The sequence below is a fragment of the Paramisgurnus dabryanus genome, chromosome 9, assembly GCF_030506205.2.
Source record: "Paramisgurnus dabryanus chromosome 9, PD_genome_1.1, whole genome shotgun sequence".
In the NCBI taxonomy this organism is placed as follows: Eukaryota; Metazoa; Chordata; class Actinopteri; order Cypriniformes; family Cobitidae; genus Paramisgurnus; species Paramisgurnus dabryanus.
In genome coordinates, this window is record NC_133345.1 from 6,833,192 (window position 1) to 6,851,098 (window position 17,907).

Here is a 17,907-nt window from a genome sequence, read left to right on the forward strand (position 1 = left end):
AGAAACACAGAAAAGTACTGAGCGATGGAGAAACCACGAAGCGGAACATATTATGACCACGGATTGGCAAACAAACTGGCAACCACGCACAAAAGAAGCAAACTCTGGTTTTAAACTCACCTTATTTGTCCCCGGAAAGCGCCAGAGTCGATGCACGGAGTGGACGGAGCAAGCCTCGCTTCCATAGCCGAAGGTCAAAAATCCATTCAAACGTGTAGTCCCCGGTGTCCACTCGATTTTACCCAAAAAGCCGAGGAGCGATACCGCAATGGCATCCGGAGAAGGCGCTGGCTGTCGGGATGGAGGTTAGCGGGTCAGAGATCCGGCACTGAAGGTCTGCGTTCATTACTCACCGTGTGCATTTCACTCTATACTTGTAAAAAAACCATACAAATACATACAGAAACAGTTATCACTCATACAAAAAGAAACACGAAGGTAAAGCTTCAGTTAATTTGCTCGCTGAATGCTTTTTGCATGCACATACAAAACTGAACAAAACTGATATACTGAACAAAATAGGCCCCAAAATTGAGGAACACCAGTTGTTTAGTTAAACTGATTGAATAGCACTTTGCTTTCTATTTGTTAAATATGAAATGAGACAATAAATTACAAATTACATTTCAATGCCTGCAGCGTGTTCATGTCCACACCACAAATAAAACCGTGTGACCCTTTTTTTTGGTTTAAAGATTGAAAGTTTCGAACCTACGCAACACTCTAAAGACAAATGCTCCTAAATAGTACCAAATAAGGGTTCTTCAGCTTGTAACCATAGCAGAACCCGTTTTTTTTGGTACTATATAGAACCTTTTTATACGGTTCTATAAAGAATCTTGCCTTGAAAAATGCTCACCTCAGTGGTGCTATAAAGAACGATTAATTTATCAGCTGTCAGGAGTGACATTTTTGTTATTTATCCACTTTCTAATGTATAGCACTTGATAAGGATTAACAGTTTAAAAACAGAAATGCAAGACATCAGAAAATACATTTATTTTTTACTTTCATAACATGAGAGGTGTCATACAATAACAAATATGTGCTTTAAAATCACATTCCTAAGTTAAAAATATACATAAAAATAGATATATGGATCATTACACAAATCACTACTCAAAGGAAATATGTTAAATAACTGCTTCAATATTAATTAACAATAACGTTTGGCCAAGGCAGTCCTTGTAAATAGACATATAAATAGACAAATAAAATCATGACATATATGCCATAGAGCCTGAGATAGAGAAAAATAATAAGGAATTCTGCTTTTACTACCATCTCAGAAATATTGCCAGAATTGGAGGTTTTGTCTCAAGACAGGACTTAGAGAAACTTGTTCATGCTTTCATCACCAGCAGGGCCGATTATTGCAATGGACAATGGTTTAAAAAAGTACTGTTACTTGTTTAAAAACCACTTCATGGCTACAGGCCGAAATACATGACAGATATGCTAATCGAATATGAAACCGATTACTCGGAGCAATAGGATCAGGTCATTTAGAAAAAACAGGGGTTCACTCAAAACAAGGTGCATCAGCATTTAGTTATTATCAGCTTTCAGAAGAGATCAGATGTGCTTCAACAGTAGACACTTTTAAATCTAGATTAAAAACACATCAGTTTAACTTTGCATTTACTGAATGATTTAAAACAGTACGAATAAAACAGTACAAAAGAATAAAACAGTATGAACCTTACCTGTTATAAAGGGAATGAAGCTTACGGTATGGTGCTTACCTGCAGAAATAAATAAAGTACAATAAGAACACACAGAACTTCAATTTTCAAAATTATTTTAACAATAAATGATGATTATTTTACTGGTTTACCTGTTTGCGATTACCACAGAATCCCGTCACCTGGCTGCGGTCTTCATTTGGTGAACGGTTCTTCACTCATAATTGACCTATACAAGAAATAGAGAAGAATAATAAGCAATTCTGCTTTTACATGTAGATGTGTGCCCCAAGAACACAGACACACCGGCTCCAAAAAGTTTAAAAAGTACACATTTCTGTTATTTTAATGTGGCAAATGTGTCAGCTTTAAAAGAAGCATACATTACCTTTTAAAGAGGATGCGCACTGCGTGAAATACCTTTACTCCCAGCATAAGCAAGCAATTTTCAAAATGCTTTTAAAAGTAATGGTGATTATCTTACTTGTTTAACTGTTTGTGATTACCATGGAATCATGTCACCATCATTTTTAAGCTTGTAAAGCAAATAATGAAACATTGACTTAGTAGGAAAAAATATTTTGGAAGTAGCGTGATAAATGATGAAGAAAATATTTTGCAAAGTGATGGTTAGCACACGGTTGATGGTACCTAATAAATTCCATCATATTTTTTTTATTCCTACTATGGAAGTCAATGGTGACTATCTGCTGTGGGTTTACCATCATTCCTCAAAATACCTTCTTTTGTGTTACTCAGAAAAAAACTAATCCTCGTGTTGTTGTAAGCCTGTATGCATGAGTAAATGATGACAGAATTATCATCATAAATTGAAATATCCCTTTAAACTGTATTTCCCCCCCTTAAACCTAAACTTATTTTCTTACGGCAAGTCATTTAGGTAATCAAGAAAATACTTTACCCGTTGTCTTTGTGAGTTAAACAAATACAGCTACGCTTCCAGGTCTGTCGACGTTGCTGTGGTTTTTCGACAGCTGTATTATGAAGGGTAGCGAATGAATGAATACATTGCAAAAAATCATTTCTTACTTGTTATTTCGAACTGTTTTCACTGTACAAATATCTAGAAAGTCTTAAAATAAGATGCATTTTTTGATGAGCAAAATGCCCTAAGAAAATAAGCCTAGCCTTTAGGGAGAAAAAAACTCAAAATTTAAGCGAATTTGGGCTTAAAACAAGCAAATAAATCTGCCAAAGGGGTAAGAAACAAATCTAGATATAAACACTTAATTCAAGAAAAATTGTTGTAGCCCATTGGCAGATTTGTTGGCTTGTTTAATGTACATGCATGTACAATATTTCAATTTGTCTTGTATTTATTAGCATTTTGTTTTGCCCAACGCTGTCTATGTTGTTTAACTGTTGTCATTTTCTTATAAAAGCCTTTATAATTTATTAGTTTGGATGATTGCCATTCCCGAGAACCTCTTATATTGGAAATAAAAGAATCATCTAAGCATTATTTTGTTGACTGTCTCTTAGACATGTAGCCGTTTGATTGTGGTTCTATTTAATGGCTAGTCTATTCTTTTGGAATGGTCAAACGTCTATTAGATTTTCACTGACAGCCCAAATTAAGCCTTGTTTTAGCCTAGACACATATTCGCTGTCTATTAGAAATTATGTAGTCGTTGAATAGCCGCTTTTTTGATGACTAATGTATTCTTGGGCCGTGGTTAGACGTCTCTTGGATTTTACGTAAAACGACAAAAGAATCTATTTTTAACACATAGGTCAGGGGAGAGCGCGAACGCAGTCCCCCACTATCAGAAATTTTGCAGTCGAGATTCCCACATTTGGGGAATTCGCAAAGGGTCAGCACAACCGGAGTGCAATGGCTGAGCCTCGCCCTGGGTGAACCACCTTCATGATCATGGTGTCTCCCCTGCCAGGTAAGTATGAGCGACACCCTTTGAGGCCAGACGGCCGCATCTTCCTGTGACCGATCACATCAACGGCGCCCCCGAAGGCCGTCCGACTAACATTTCATTACTGTGTGTGACCAGGTGGAAAGCGCACGAAGCCACGTCTGAGACCAAACATTCTTCGAGATCTACCCTATTTTTATTCCGTTTCCAGCCCGGTTGAACCGTGTAGAGTGAAATATGTGAAACAATTTAAATCAAATGGATTTAAATTGCGCATTCAAATATATGGTTTCGTTATTACAAAGTAACTTTACGTGGAATAGAAACAAAGAAATGTACAGAGCAATCAAGAAACAACGAAAGCATAGCAATTTTAGAACGTGGATAAATAAAAACACAGGGCTCAATGACTTACCCGTTGTCGTTGTGAGTTAAACAAGTACAGCTATGCTTCCAGGTCTGTCGACGTTGCTGTGGATTTTCGACAGCTGTAGTATGAAGGGTAGTGAAAAAAGTTTTCAGGTGTTTTTAACATTCCAATCGGCCTCTTTCGCTTTTGTTGCACCTTCAGCTGTGTCGAGGATGTTTAATTCGTCCTCGGATCACCACCACAAACTTGTAAAGAAAATAATTAAATACATTACAAAAACATTTCTTTATCAGCGTGTTCATTTCCACGCAAGCTTTTCGTTAAACCAATAAAGCCAACGAAAACACAGCAATTTAAAGAAACACACGTATTAGAAAAAACACCGTCATTCACGCACAAAAGAAGCAAATTCTTTTTTTGTATTTGACTTATTTGTCCCCGAGAAGGGGAGCGCACCATTCATGGAAACACTGCAATACCATGTTGATGCATGGAGTGGAAGGAGCAAGCTCCGCTTCCATTTCCGAAGGTCAAAAATCCATTTAACATATAGTCTCCGGATAGGAGACGTATCAGACATTAAACTGATAAGAACAGATACTACACTTGATCTTAGCCAAAAGGCCGAGAAGCGATACCGGAATAGACGCAGCCAAAGGGGGAGCCGGCGAAGGCGCTGGCTTTTGGGGTGGAGGCTAGCGGGCATTTAACTCTATACGTTACAGAGGTAGAACGTTGAGCTAGCAGATCAGAAGTTCATGTTTTCTAAACCCATGCAGAAAACACACACAAACTGTTGGGAAAAAGCAGTCATCGCTTAACCAAACAGAAACATGAAGTAAAGCTTCAGTTAATTTGCTTGCAGCTTGCAGATCCATTACGTCGATCGTAAAGGTAATGCCGATAGATCGCACATACCTTAACTGTGTATGCTGCTCCACGCCTCCACGAGCTTCGGGAAACAGAGCGCAAAATTGTCATTATGGTCTTGGATTAACTGTGAAACATGCTTTGCCTTTCTTCTCAAATGTGTTTTCATAAATCTTACGCTGTCCGCTGCAGCTCAGTCGTCTAACTTCTGAAATTTACCAGGATGCGCATTTTTTCCTTGATGCAGGAACTGATCCACGCTCATGAGAGAGAGAGAGAGAATTTAGAATTTTCAAAAAACCTTTATTACAAATTAAAACATTTTCATAACCTCAAATCAGAAAAAACAAAGGGGAAAATATATATATATATATATATAGTAACGGAAATAACAAAAAATAAGCCAACATAGGAGCAAAGACGAAATCATCTTCAATAACCAGACACAGAGCTCCTCCATAATACCAAATCAATTCAAAAGAAAGAAGATCATTCATTGCTTTTAAGTATCTAAAACCAATAAGGATTCTAGATTTAACTTATTTTAAAAACTGCTAATATATCATGGCTTCCAGGTCTGTCAACGTTGCTGTGGTTTTTCGACAGCTGTAATATGAAGGGTAGAGTGAAAAAAAATGTTTAAGTGTTTTGAACATCCCAATCTGTTCGTTTACTTAGTATTTTATTCATGTTTTCGAGTTAAAAAATAATTCTTAAATCAAGATACATTTACTTAATAAGCAAAGTGGCTTAGAATTTAAGTCTTGTTTACTGAAATAAATTCTAAAATGTAATAGGTTAAGGCTTAAAACAAGTAAAAATATCTGCCAGTGGGGTAAGAAAAATAAACCTAAATTGAGTTTATTATTGAATTAAGTTGAAACTAGAATTACGTTTATTTTTCTTACCCCGCTGGCAGATATTTTTTTACTTGTTTTAAATATAAACCTGTTGATTTTTATAATTTATTTCAATTATTACAAAGTATACGATCTGATTTTTTAATCGCGGTGTTTGTTTTATTCCTCGTTTCTTTTCCGTGCATTTGCTTTATTTATTTATTTTTGCTTGTTGCATTTAAATGCACGTTTGATTTGTTGCCACATTATTCTGTGTTAATGTATTTTTTAACATGTTTATAAACAAAAAGTGCGTTATTATAATTAATTATATGGCTGTGAATTCCCAGCAAACACAAAACGCTTTTATAACAATTTTCTATTACAATACATAATATCTTAAGCCACTTTGCTTACCAAGTAAATGTATCTCCATTTAAGAATTGTCAGATATTCACAAGAAAACAAGACAAAAACAGTAAGTAAGATATTCATTTACTTTTTTCTTTCAAACATGAATTTACAGACGGCTGGAAATTTTAAATAAAATAACTAGACATACCTATTCGGGTCTGCTCCCGTTTGCTGTGATGACGGGGACTTAGTCCAAAGCACATTTTGAGGAATACTTACACATTTTACTTCTTATTTCTTTGGAATTAATTATTATTTATTTTCAATTACAAAGTATGCGATCTGATTTTTTTAATCGCGGTGTTTGTTTTATTCCTCGTTTCTTTTCCATGCATTTGCTTTATTTATTTATTTTCTGCTTGTTGCATTTAAATGCACATTTGATTTGTTGCCACATTATTCTGTGTTAATGTATTTTTTAACATGTTTATCAACAAAAAGTGCGTTATTATAATTAATTATATAGCTGTGAAATATATACAAGAATTCCCAGCAAAAACAAAACGTTTTTATAACAATTTTCTATTACAATACATAATATCTTAAGCCACTTTGCTTACCAAGTAAATGTATCTCCATTTAAGAATTGTCAGATATTCACTAGAAAACAAGACAAAAACAGTAAGTAAGATATTCATTTACTTTTTTCTTTCAAACATGAATTTACAGACGGCTGGGAATTTTTAATAAAATAACTAGACATACCTATTCGGGTCTGCTCCCGTTTGCTGTGATGACGGGAGACTTAGTCCAAAGCACATTTTGAGGAATACTTACACATTTTACTTCTTATTTCTTTGAAATTAATTATTATTTATTTTCAATTACAAAGTATGAGATCTGATTTTTTTAATCGCGGTGTGTGTTTTATTCCTCGTTTCTTTAGCTCACACAACATTCTACCAAAAAACAGCAGATCATTTTCTACTAGATAACTCCATACACTATGGATTAAAAATGTCCCGACTGCGAACCTGATAAAACCCAGGTAAAAAGCAAATACAAATAAACCATTTTGATTTAGCAAAAGTTTACAAATAAATGCACTCCCTGCACACAACAAGCACGTCTAGTTACCATTCATATTTTGCGTGATTTAAGTTTCGTCGCATACATTTTGGAAGGCACACGATAAAAACAAAATAAGGCTTTTAATGTATGCAGACTTCATTCTCCGTTGAGGGCTTATCAATCATAATAAACGCTGTTAACTCTTCTCATTGAATGGTCTAAATCCAATGCTGGTAAAGAAATCAAATGTGCATTTCAACGCAACAAGCAAGCCGTAAAGCAATGGATGCAGGCAAACAAACGAGGAATAGCACATACACCACGATTAGATCATCGGGTCTCATACTTTGGAATTAATAAGAAATAATTATTCAGTCTAAAGAAATAAGAAGTAAAATGTCTAAGTATTTCTCCAAATGTGCAGACTCATTACAATAAACGGGAGCAGACACGAATAGTTATGTATGTCTCGTTATTTTATTTAAAATTGACAGCTGTCTAACATATGATATATTTTGATAATACGAAATGCTAAAAAAATAATATAACACCAATCGACAATATCTGTTATTGTTATTTTTACAAGTAAATTCATGTGTAGGAGAAAACAAAGCAGCTGTCAGTCCATACTATATTGAGTGGCCATCGTAGTGGTGCAACCTGAACGATGTTTTCCTTACTTCCGGTCAAAGGCGCCATTTTGTGAAATAGGCATATAGGTGACGCTGGAGCACGCGGGCATTGTCTCTGTTCAACAAAACAAGTGTATATATACACATACGCATATTTTTCCTCAATCAATCACCGAATACAAGGTGCAATTCGATGCCAACTGGCCCTTCTCTCTGGTTTCATGTTTGTAAGGAAAATTAAGGGGGAAATTACGATAGCATTTCAGCCAAACATTCATTCGTGCCACGCTGCTTTTCTTTGAACGAAAAAAAAAACCCTCTGCTCCCCCTACACAATTTCTTCTCCTGTTATTTTATGCTTAAAACAAGCAAATAAATCTGCCTACAGGGTAAGAAAAAATTCGTTAACTTTTCCCATAAACACTTAATTCAAGAAAAATTGTCCCACCCCACTGGCCATTTTTTATCCACAATACACATTCGATGTCTGCACGCACCATTGTCTTTGTTCAACGCAAACAATTCTGTTGCGTTTTTCTTTGAACGAAGTGCTCCGCCTAGATAATTTGACCCATATTCACATGGGTTTGTTTCTCGTTTTTTCTTTGAGAACAATCTATATAGCGCTTTCCACAATCGTTTTGGTGTTAGCTTTACGTAAAATAGAAACACAGAAAAGTACTGAGCGATGGAGAAACCACGAAGCGGAACATATTATGACCACGGATTGGCAAACAAACTGGCAACCACGCACAAAAGAAGCAAACTCTGGTTTTAAACTCACCTTATTTGTCCCCGGAAAGCGCCAGAGTCGATGCACGGAGTGGACGGAGCAAGCCTCGCTTCCATAGCCGAAGGTCAAAAATCCATTCAAACGTGTAGTCCCCGGTGTCCACTCGATTTTACCCAAAAAGCCGAGGAGCGATACCGCAATGGCATCCGGAGAAGGCGCTGGCTGTCGGGATGGAGGTTAGCGGGTCAGAGATCCGGCACTGAAGGTCTGCGTTCATTACTCACCGTGTGCATTTCACTCTATACTTGTAAAAAAACCATACAAATACATACAGAAACAGTTATCACTCATACAAAAAGAAACACGAAGGTAAAGCTTCAGTTAATTTGCTCGCTGAATGCTTTTTGCATGCACATACAAAACTGAACAAAACTGATATACTGAACAAAATAGGCCCCAAAATTGAGGAACACCAGTTGTTTAGTTAAACTGATTGAATAGCACTTTGCTTTCTATTTGTTAAATATGAAATGAGACAATAAATTACAAATTACATTTCAATGCCTGCAGCGTGTTCATGTCCACACCACAAATAAAACCGTGTGACCCTTTTTTTTGGTTTAAAGATTGAAAGTTTCGAACCTACGCAACACTCTAAAGACAAATGCTCCTAAATAGTACCAAATAAGGGTTCTTCAGCTTGTAACCATAGCAGAACCCGTTTTTTTTGGTACTATATAGAACCTTTTTATACGGTTCTATAAAGAATCTTGCCTTGAAAAATGCTCACCTCAGTGGTGCTATAAAGAACGATTAATTTATCAGCTGTCAGGAGTGACATTTTTGTTATTTATCCACTTTCTAATGTATAGCACTTGATAAGGATTAACAGTTTAAAAACAGAAATGCAAGACATCAGAAAATACATTTATTTTTTACTTTCATAACATGAGAGGTGTCATACAATAACAAATATGTGCTTTAAAATCACATTCCTAAGTTAAAAATATACATAAAAATAGATATATGGATCATTACACAAATCACTACTCAAAGGAAATATGTTAAATAACTGCTTCAATATTAATTAACAATAACGTTTGGCCAAGGCAGTCCTTGTAAATAGACATATAAATAGACAAATAAAATCATGACATATATGCCATAGAGCCTGAGATAGAGAAAAATAATAAGGAATTCTGCTTTTACTACCATCTCAGAAATATTGCCAGAATTGGAGGTTTTGTCTCAAGACAGGACTTAGAGAAACTTGTTCATGCTTTCATCACCAGCAGGGCCGATTATTGCAATGGACAATGGATTAAAAAAGTACTGTTACTTGTTTAAAAACCACTTCATGGCTACAGGCCGAAATACATGACAGATATGCTAATCGAATATGAAACCGATTACTCGGAGCAATAGGATCAGGTCATTTAGAAAAAACAGGGGTTCACTCAAAACAAGGTGCATCAGCATTTAGTTATTATCAGCTTTCAGAAGAGATCAGATGTGCTTCAACAGTAGACACTTTTAAATCTAGATTAAAAACACATCAGTTTAACTTTGCATTTACTGAATGATTTAAAACAGTACGAATAAAACAGTACAAAAGAATAAAACAGTATGAACCTTACCTGTTATAAAGGGAATGAAGCTTACGGTATGGTGCTTACCTGCAGAAATAAATAAAGTACAATAAGAACACACAGAACTTCAATTTTCAAAATTATTTTAACAATAAATGATGATTATTTTACTGGTTTACCTGTTTGCGATTACCACAGAATCCCGTCACCTGGCTGCGGTCTTCATTTGGTGAACGGTTCTTCACTCATAATTGACCTATACAAGAAATAGAGAAGAATAATAAGCAATTCTGCTTTTACATGTAGATGTGTGCCCCAAGAACACAGACACACCGGCTCCAAAAAGTTTAAAAAGTACACATTTCTGTTATTTTAATGTGGCAAATGTGTCAGCTTTAAAAGAAGCATACATTACCTTTTAAAGAGGATGCGCACTGCGTGAAATACCTTTACTCCCAGCATAAGCAAGCAATTTTCAAAATGCTTTTAAAAGTAATGGTGATTATCTTACTTGTTTAACTGTTTGTGATTACCATGGAATCATGTCACCATCATTTTTAAGCTTGTAAAGCAAATAATGAAACATTGACTTAGTAGGAAAAAATATTTTGGAAGTATCGTGATAAAGGATGAAGAAAATATTTTGCAAAGTGATGGTTAGCACACGGTTGATGGTACCTAATAAATTCCATCATATTTTTTTTATTCCTACTATGGAAGTCAATGGTGACTATCTGCTGTGGGTTTACCATCATTCCTCAAAATACCTTCTTTTGTGTTACTCAGAAAAAAACTAATCCTCGTGTTGTTGTAAGCCTGTATGCATGAGTAAATGATGACAGAATTATCATCATAAATTGAAATATCCCTTTAAACTGTATTTCCCCCCCTTAAACCTAAACTTATTTTCTTACGGCAAGTCATTTAGGTAATCAAGAAAATACTTTACCCGTTGTCTTTGTGAGTTAAACAAATACAGCTACGCTTCCAGGTCTGTCGACGTTGCTGTGGTTTTTCGACAGCTGTATTATGAAGGGTAGCGAATGAATGAATACATTGCAAAAAATCATTTCTTACTTGTTATTTCGAACTGTTTTCACTGTACAAATATCTAGAAAGTCTTAAAATAAGATGCATTTTTTGATGAGCAAAATGCCCTAAGAAAATAAGCCTAGCCTTTAGGGAGAAAAAAACTCAAAATTTAAGCGAATTTGGGCTTAAAACAAGCAAATAAATCTGCCAAAGGGGTAAGAAACAAATCTAGATATAAACACTTAATTCAAGAAAAATTGTCGTAGCCCATTGGCAGATTTGTTGGCTTGTTTAATGTACATGCATGTACAATATTTCAATTTGTCTTGTATTTATTAGCATTTTGTATTGCCCAACGCTGTCTATGTTGTTTAACTGTTGTCATTTTCTTATAAAAGCCTTTATAATTTATTAGTTTGGATGATTGCCATTCCCGAGAACCTCTTATATTGGAAATAAAAGAATCATCTAAGCATTATTTTGTTGACTGTCTCTTAGACATGTAGCCGTTTGATTGTGGTTCTATTTAATGGCTAGTCTATTCTTTTGGAATGGTCAAACGTCTATTAGATTTTCACTGACAGCCCAAATTAAGCCTTGTTTTAGCCTAGACACATATTCGCTGTCTATTAGAAATTATGTAGTCGTTGAATAGCCGCTTTTTTGATGACTAATGTATTCTTGGGCCGTGGTTAGACGTCTCTTGGATTTTACGTAAAACGACAAAAGAATCTATTTTTAACACATAGGTCAGGGGAGAGCGCGAACGCAGTCCCCCACTATCAGAAATTTTGCAGTCGAGATTCCCACATTTGGGGAATTCGCAAAGGGTCAGCACAACCGGAGTGCAATGGCTGAGCCTCGCCCTGGGTGAACCACCTTCATGATCATGGTGTCTCCCCTGCCAGGTAAGTATGAGCGACACCCTTTGAGGCCAGAGGGCCGCATCTTCCTGTGACCGATCACATCAACGGCGCCCCCGAAGGCCGTCCGACTAACATTTCATTACTGTGTGTGACCAGGTGGAAAGCGCACGAAGCCACGTCTGAGACCAAACATTCTTCGAGATCTACCCTATTTTTATTCCGTTTCCAGCCCGGTTGAACCGTGTAGAGTGAAATATGTGAAACAATTTAAATCAAATGGATTTAAATTGCGCATTCAAATATATGGTTTCGTTATTACAAAGTAACTTTACGTGGAATAGAAACAAAGAAATGTACAGAGCAATCAAGAAACAACGAAAGCATAGCAATTTTAGAACGTGGATAAATAAAAACACAGGGCTCAATGACTTACCCGTTGTCGTTGTGAGTTAAACAAGTACAGCTATGCTTCCAGGTCTGTCGACGTTGCTGTGGATTTTCGACAGCTGTAGTATGAAGGGTAGTGAAAAAAGTTTTCAGGTGTTTTTAACATTCCAATCGGCCTCTTTCGCTTTTGTTGCACCTTCAGCTGTGTCGAGGATGTTTAATTCGTCCTCGGATCACCACCACAAACTTGTAAAGAAAATAATTAAATACATTACAAAAACATTTCTTTATCAGCGTGTTCATTTCCACGCAAGCTTTTCGTTAAACCAATAAAGCCAACGAAAACACAGCAATTTAAAGAAACACACGTATTAGAAAAAACACCGTCATTCACGCACAAAAGAAGCAAATTCTTTTTTTGTATTTGACTTATTTGTCCCCGAGAAGGGGAGCGCACCATTCATGGAAACACTGCAATACCATGTTGATGCATGGAGTGGAAGGAGCAAGCTCCGCTTCCATTTCCGAAGGTCAAAAATCCATTTAACATATAGTCTCCGGATAGGAGACGTATCAGACATTAAACTGATAAGAACAGATACTACACTTGATCTTAGCCAAAAGGCCGAGAAGCGATACCGGAATAGACGCAGCCAAAGGGGGAGCCGGCGAAGGCGCTGGCTTTTGGGGTGGAGGCTAGCGGGCATTTAACTCTATACGTTACAGAGGTAGAACGTTGAGCTAGCAGATCAGAAGTTCATGTTTTCTAAACCCATGCAGAAAACACACACAAACTGTTGGGAAAAAGCAGTCATCGCTTAACCAAACAGAAACATGAAGTAAAGCTTCAGTTAATTTGCTTGCAGCTTGCAGATCCAATACGTCGATCGTAAAGGTAATGCCGATAGATCGCACATACCTTAACTGTGTATGCTGCTCCACGCCTCCACGAGCTTCGGGAAACAGAGCGCAAAATTGTCATTATGGTCTTGGATTAACTGTGAAACATGCTTTGCCTTTCTTCTCAAATGTGTTTTCATAAATCTTACGCTGTCCGCTGCAGCTCAGTCGTCTAACTTCTGAAATTTACCAGGATGCGCATTTTTTCCTTGATGCAGGAACTGATCCACGCTCATGAGAGAGAGAGAGAGAGAATTTAGAATTTTCAAAAAACCTTTATTACAAATTAAAACATTTTCATAACCTCAAATCAGAAAAAACAAAGGGGAAAAAATATATATATATATATATAGTAACGGAAATAACAAAAAATAAGCCAACATAGGAGCAAAGACGAAATCATCTTCAATAACCAGACACAGAGCTCCTCCATAATACCAAATCAATTCAAAAGAAAGAAGATCATTCATTGCTTTTAAGTATCTAAAACCAATAAGGATTCTAGATTTAACTTATTTTAAAAACTGCTAATATATCATGGCTTCCAGGTCTGTCAACGTTGCTGTGGTTTTTCGACAGCTGTAATATGAAGGGTAGAGTGAAAAAAAATGTTTAAGTGTTTTGAACATCCCAATCTGTTCGTTTACTTAGTATTTTATTCATGTTTTCGAGTTAAAAAATAATTCTTAAATCAAGATACATTTACTTAATAAGCAAAGTGGCTTAGAATTTAAGTCTTGTTTACTGAAATAAATTCTAAAATGTAATAGGTTAAGGCTTAAAACAAGTAAAAATATCTGCCAGTGGGGTAAGAAAAATAAACCTAAATTGAGTTTATTATTGAATTAAGTTGAAACTAGAATTACGTTTATTTTTCTTACCCCGCTGGCAGATATTTTTTTACTTGTTTTAAATATAAACCTGTTGATTTTTATAATTTATTTCAATTATTACAAAGTATACGATCTGATTTTTTAATCGCGGTGTTTGTTTTATTCCTCGTTTCTTTTCCGTGCATTTGCTTTATTTATTTATTTTTGCTTGTTGCATTTAAATGCACGTTTGATTTGTTGCCACATTATTCTGTGTTAATGTATTTTTTAACATGTTTATAAACAAAAAGTGCGTTATTATAATTAATTATATGGCTGTGAATTCCCAGCAAACACAAAACGCTTTTATAACAATTTTCTATTACAATACATAATATCTTAAGCCACTTTGCTTACCAAGTAAATGTATCTCCATTTAAGAATTGTCAGATATTCACAAGAAAACAAGACAAAAACAGTAAGTAAGATATTCATTTACTTTTTTCTTTCAAACATGAATTTACAGACGGCTGGAAATTTTAAATAAAATAACTAGACATACCTATTCGGGTCTGCTCCCGTTTGCTGTGATGACGGGGACTTAGTCCAAAGCACATTTTGAGGAATACTTACACATTTTACTTCTTATTTCTTTGGAATTAATTATTATTTATTTTCAATTACAAAGTATGCGATCTGATTTTTTTAATCGCGGTGTTTGTTTTATTCCTCGTTTCTTTTCCATGCATTTGCTTTATTTATTTATTTTCTGCTTGTTGCATTTAAATGCACATTTGATTTGTTGCCACATTATTCTGTGTTAATGTATTTTTTAACATGTTTATCAACAAAAAGTGCGTTATTATAATTAATTATATAGCTGTGAAATATATACAAGAATTCCCAGCAAAAACAAAACGTTTTTATAACAATTTTCTATTACAATACATAATATCTTAAGCCACTTTGCTTACCAAGTAAATGTATCTCCATTTAAGAATTGTCAGATATTCACTAGAAAACAAGACAAAAACAGTAAGTAAGATATTCATTTACTTTTTTCTTTCAAACATGAATTTACAGACGGCTGGGAATTTTTAATAAAATAACTAGACATACCTATTCGGGTCTGCTCCCGTTTGCTGTGATGACGGGAGACTTAGTCCAAAGCACATTTTGAGGAATACTTACACATTTTACTTCTTATTTCTTTGAAATTAATTATTATTTATTTTCAATTACAAAGTATGAGATCTGATTTTTTTAATCGCGGTGTGTGTTTTATTCCTCGTTTCTTTAGCTCACACAACATTCTACCAAAAAACAGCAGATCATTTTCTACTAGATAACTCCATACACTATGGATTAAAAATGTCCCGACTGCGAACCTGATAAAACCCAGGTAAAAAGCAAATACAAATAAACCATTTTGATTTAGCAAAAGTTTACAAATAAATGCACTCCCTGCACACAACAAGCACGTCTAGTTACCATTCATATTTTGCGTGATTTAAGTTTCGTCGCATACATTTTGGAAGGCACACGATAAAAACAAAATAAGGCTTTTAATGTATGCAGACTTCATTCTCCGTTGAGGGCTTATCAATCATAATAAACGCTGTTAACTCTTCTCATTGAATGGTCTAAATCCAATGCTGGTAAAGAAATCAAATGTGCATTTCAACGCAACAAGCAAGCCGTAAAGCAATGGATGCAGGCAAACAAACGAGGAATAGCACATACACCACGATTAGATCATCGGGTCTCATACTTTGGAATTAATAAGAAATAATTATTCAGTCTAAAGAAATAAGAAGTAAAATGTCTAAGTATTTCTCCAAATGTGCAGACTCATTACAATAAACGGGAGCAGACACGAATAGTTATGTATGTCTCGTTATTTTATTTAAAATTGACAGCTGTCTAACATATGATATATTTTGATAATACGAAATGCTAAAAAAATAATATAACACCAATCGACAATATCTGTTATTGTTATTTTTACAAGTAAATTCATGTGTAGGAGAAAACAAAGCAGCTGTCAGTCCATACTATATTGAGTGGCCATCGTAGTGGTGCAACCTGAACGATGTTTTCCTTACTTCCGGTCAAAGGCGCCATTTTGTGAAATAGGCATATAGGTGACGCTGGAGCACGCGGCCATTGTCTCTGTTCAACAAAACAAGTGTATATATACACATACGCATATTTTTCCTCAATCAATCACCGAATACAAGGTGCAATTCGATGCCAACTGGCCCTTCTCTCTGGTTTCATGTTTGTAAGGAAAATTAAGGGGGAAATTACGATAGCATTTCAGCCAAACATTCATTCGTGCCACGCTGCTTTTCTTTGAACGAAAAAAAAAACCCTCTGCTCCCCCTACACAATTTCTTCTCCTGTTATTTTATGCTTAAAACAAGCAAATAAATCTGCCTACAGGGTAAGAAAAAATTCGTTAACTTTTCCCATAAACACTTAATTCAAGAAAAATTGTCCCACCCCACTGGCCATTTTTTATCCACAATACACATTCGATGTCTGCACGCACCATTGTCTTTGTTCAACGCAAACAATTCTGTTGCGTTTTTCTTTGAACGAAGTGCTCCGCCTAGATAATTTGACCCATATTCACATGGGTTTGTTTCTCGTTTTTTCTTTGAGAACAATCTATATAGCGCTTTCCACAATCGTTTTGGTGTTAGCTTTACGTAAAATAGAAACACAGAAAAGTACTGAGCGATGGAGAAACCACGAAGCGGAACATATTATGACCACGGATTGGCAAACAAACTGGCAACCACGCACAAAAGAAGCAAACTCTGGTTTTAAACTCACCTTATTTGTCCCCGGAAAGCGCCAGAGTCGATGCACGGAGTGGACGGAGCAAGCCTCGCTTCCATAGCCGAAGGTCAAAAATCCATTCAAACGTGTAGTCCCCGGTGTCCACTCGATTTTGCCCAAAAAGCCGAGGAGCGATACCGCAATGGCATCCGGAGAAGGCGCTGGCTGTCGGGATGGAGGTTAGCGGGTCAGAGATCCGGCACTGAAGGTCTGCGTTCATTACTCACCGTGTGCATTTCACTCTATACTTGTAAAAAAACCATACAAATACATACAGAAACAGTTATCACTCATACAAAAAGAAACACGAAGGTAAAGCTTCAGTTAATTTGCTCGCTGAATGCTTTTTGCATGCACATACAAAACTGAACAAAACTGATATACTGAACAAAATAGGCCCCAAAATTGAGGAACACCAGTTGTTTAGTTAAACTGATTGAATAGCACTTTGCTTTCTATTTGTTAAATATGAAATGAGACAATAAATTACAAATTACATTTCAATGCCTGCAGCGTGTTCATGTCCACACCACAAATAAAACCGTGTGACCCTTTTTTTTGGTTTAAAGATTGAAAGTTTCGAACCTACGCAACACTCTAAAGACAAATGCTCCTAAATAGTACCAAATAAGGGTTCTTCAGCTTGTAACCATAGCAGAACCCGTTTTTTTTGGTACTATATAGAACCTTTTTATACGGTTCTATAAAGAATCTTGCCTTGAAAAATGCTCACCTCAGTGGTGCTATAAAGAACGATTAATTTATCAGCTGTCAGGAGTGACATTTTTGTTATTTATCCACTTTCTAATGTATAGCACTTGATAAGGATTAACAGTTTAAAAACAGAAATGCAAGACATCAGAAAATACATTTACTTTTTACTTTCATAACATGAGAGGTGTCATACAATAACAAATATGTGCTTTAAAATCACATTCCTAAGTTAAAAATATACATAAAAATAGATATATGGATCATTACACAAATCACTACTCAAAGGAACAACCTGATCTCACAAAATACGTGAAATA

The 17,907-nt window shown here is 35.6% G+C and overlaps 4 non-coding genes across 4 annotated transcripts; all 4 read right to left on the reverse strand.

The window, feature by feature from the left end:
• Positions 1-3,441: 3,441 nt before the first annotated feature.
• On the reverse strand, positions 3,442-3,606 carry LOC141282567 (U1 spliceosomal RNA). The gene has a single exon (XR_012337364.1). It is a non-coding gene; the product is annotated as a U1 spliceosomal RNA (small nuclear RNA).
• Positions 3,607-4,389: 783 nt separating this feature from the next.
• On the reverse strand, positions 4,390-4,580 carry LOC141282608 (U2 spliceosomal RNA). Its single transcript, XR_012337407.1, has one exon. It is a non-coding gene; the product is annotated as a U2 spliceosomal RNA (small nuclear RNA).
• A 7,235-nt stretch (positions 4,581-11,815) lies between these two features.
• On the reverse strand, positions 11,816-11,980 carry LOC141282568 (U1 spliceosomal RNA). The gene has a single exon (XR_012337365.1). It is a non-coding gene; the product is annotated as a U1 spliceosomal RNA (small nuclear RNA).
• A 783-nt stretch (positions 11,981-12,763) lies between these two features.
• LOC141282609 (U2 spliceosomal RNA) lies at positions 12,764-12,954 on the reverse strand. Its single transcript, XR_012337408.1, has one exon. It is a non-coding gene; the product is annotated as a U2 spliceosomal RNA (small nuclear RNA).
• Positions 12,955-17,907: the final 4,953 nt, after the last annotated feature.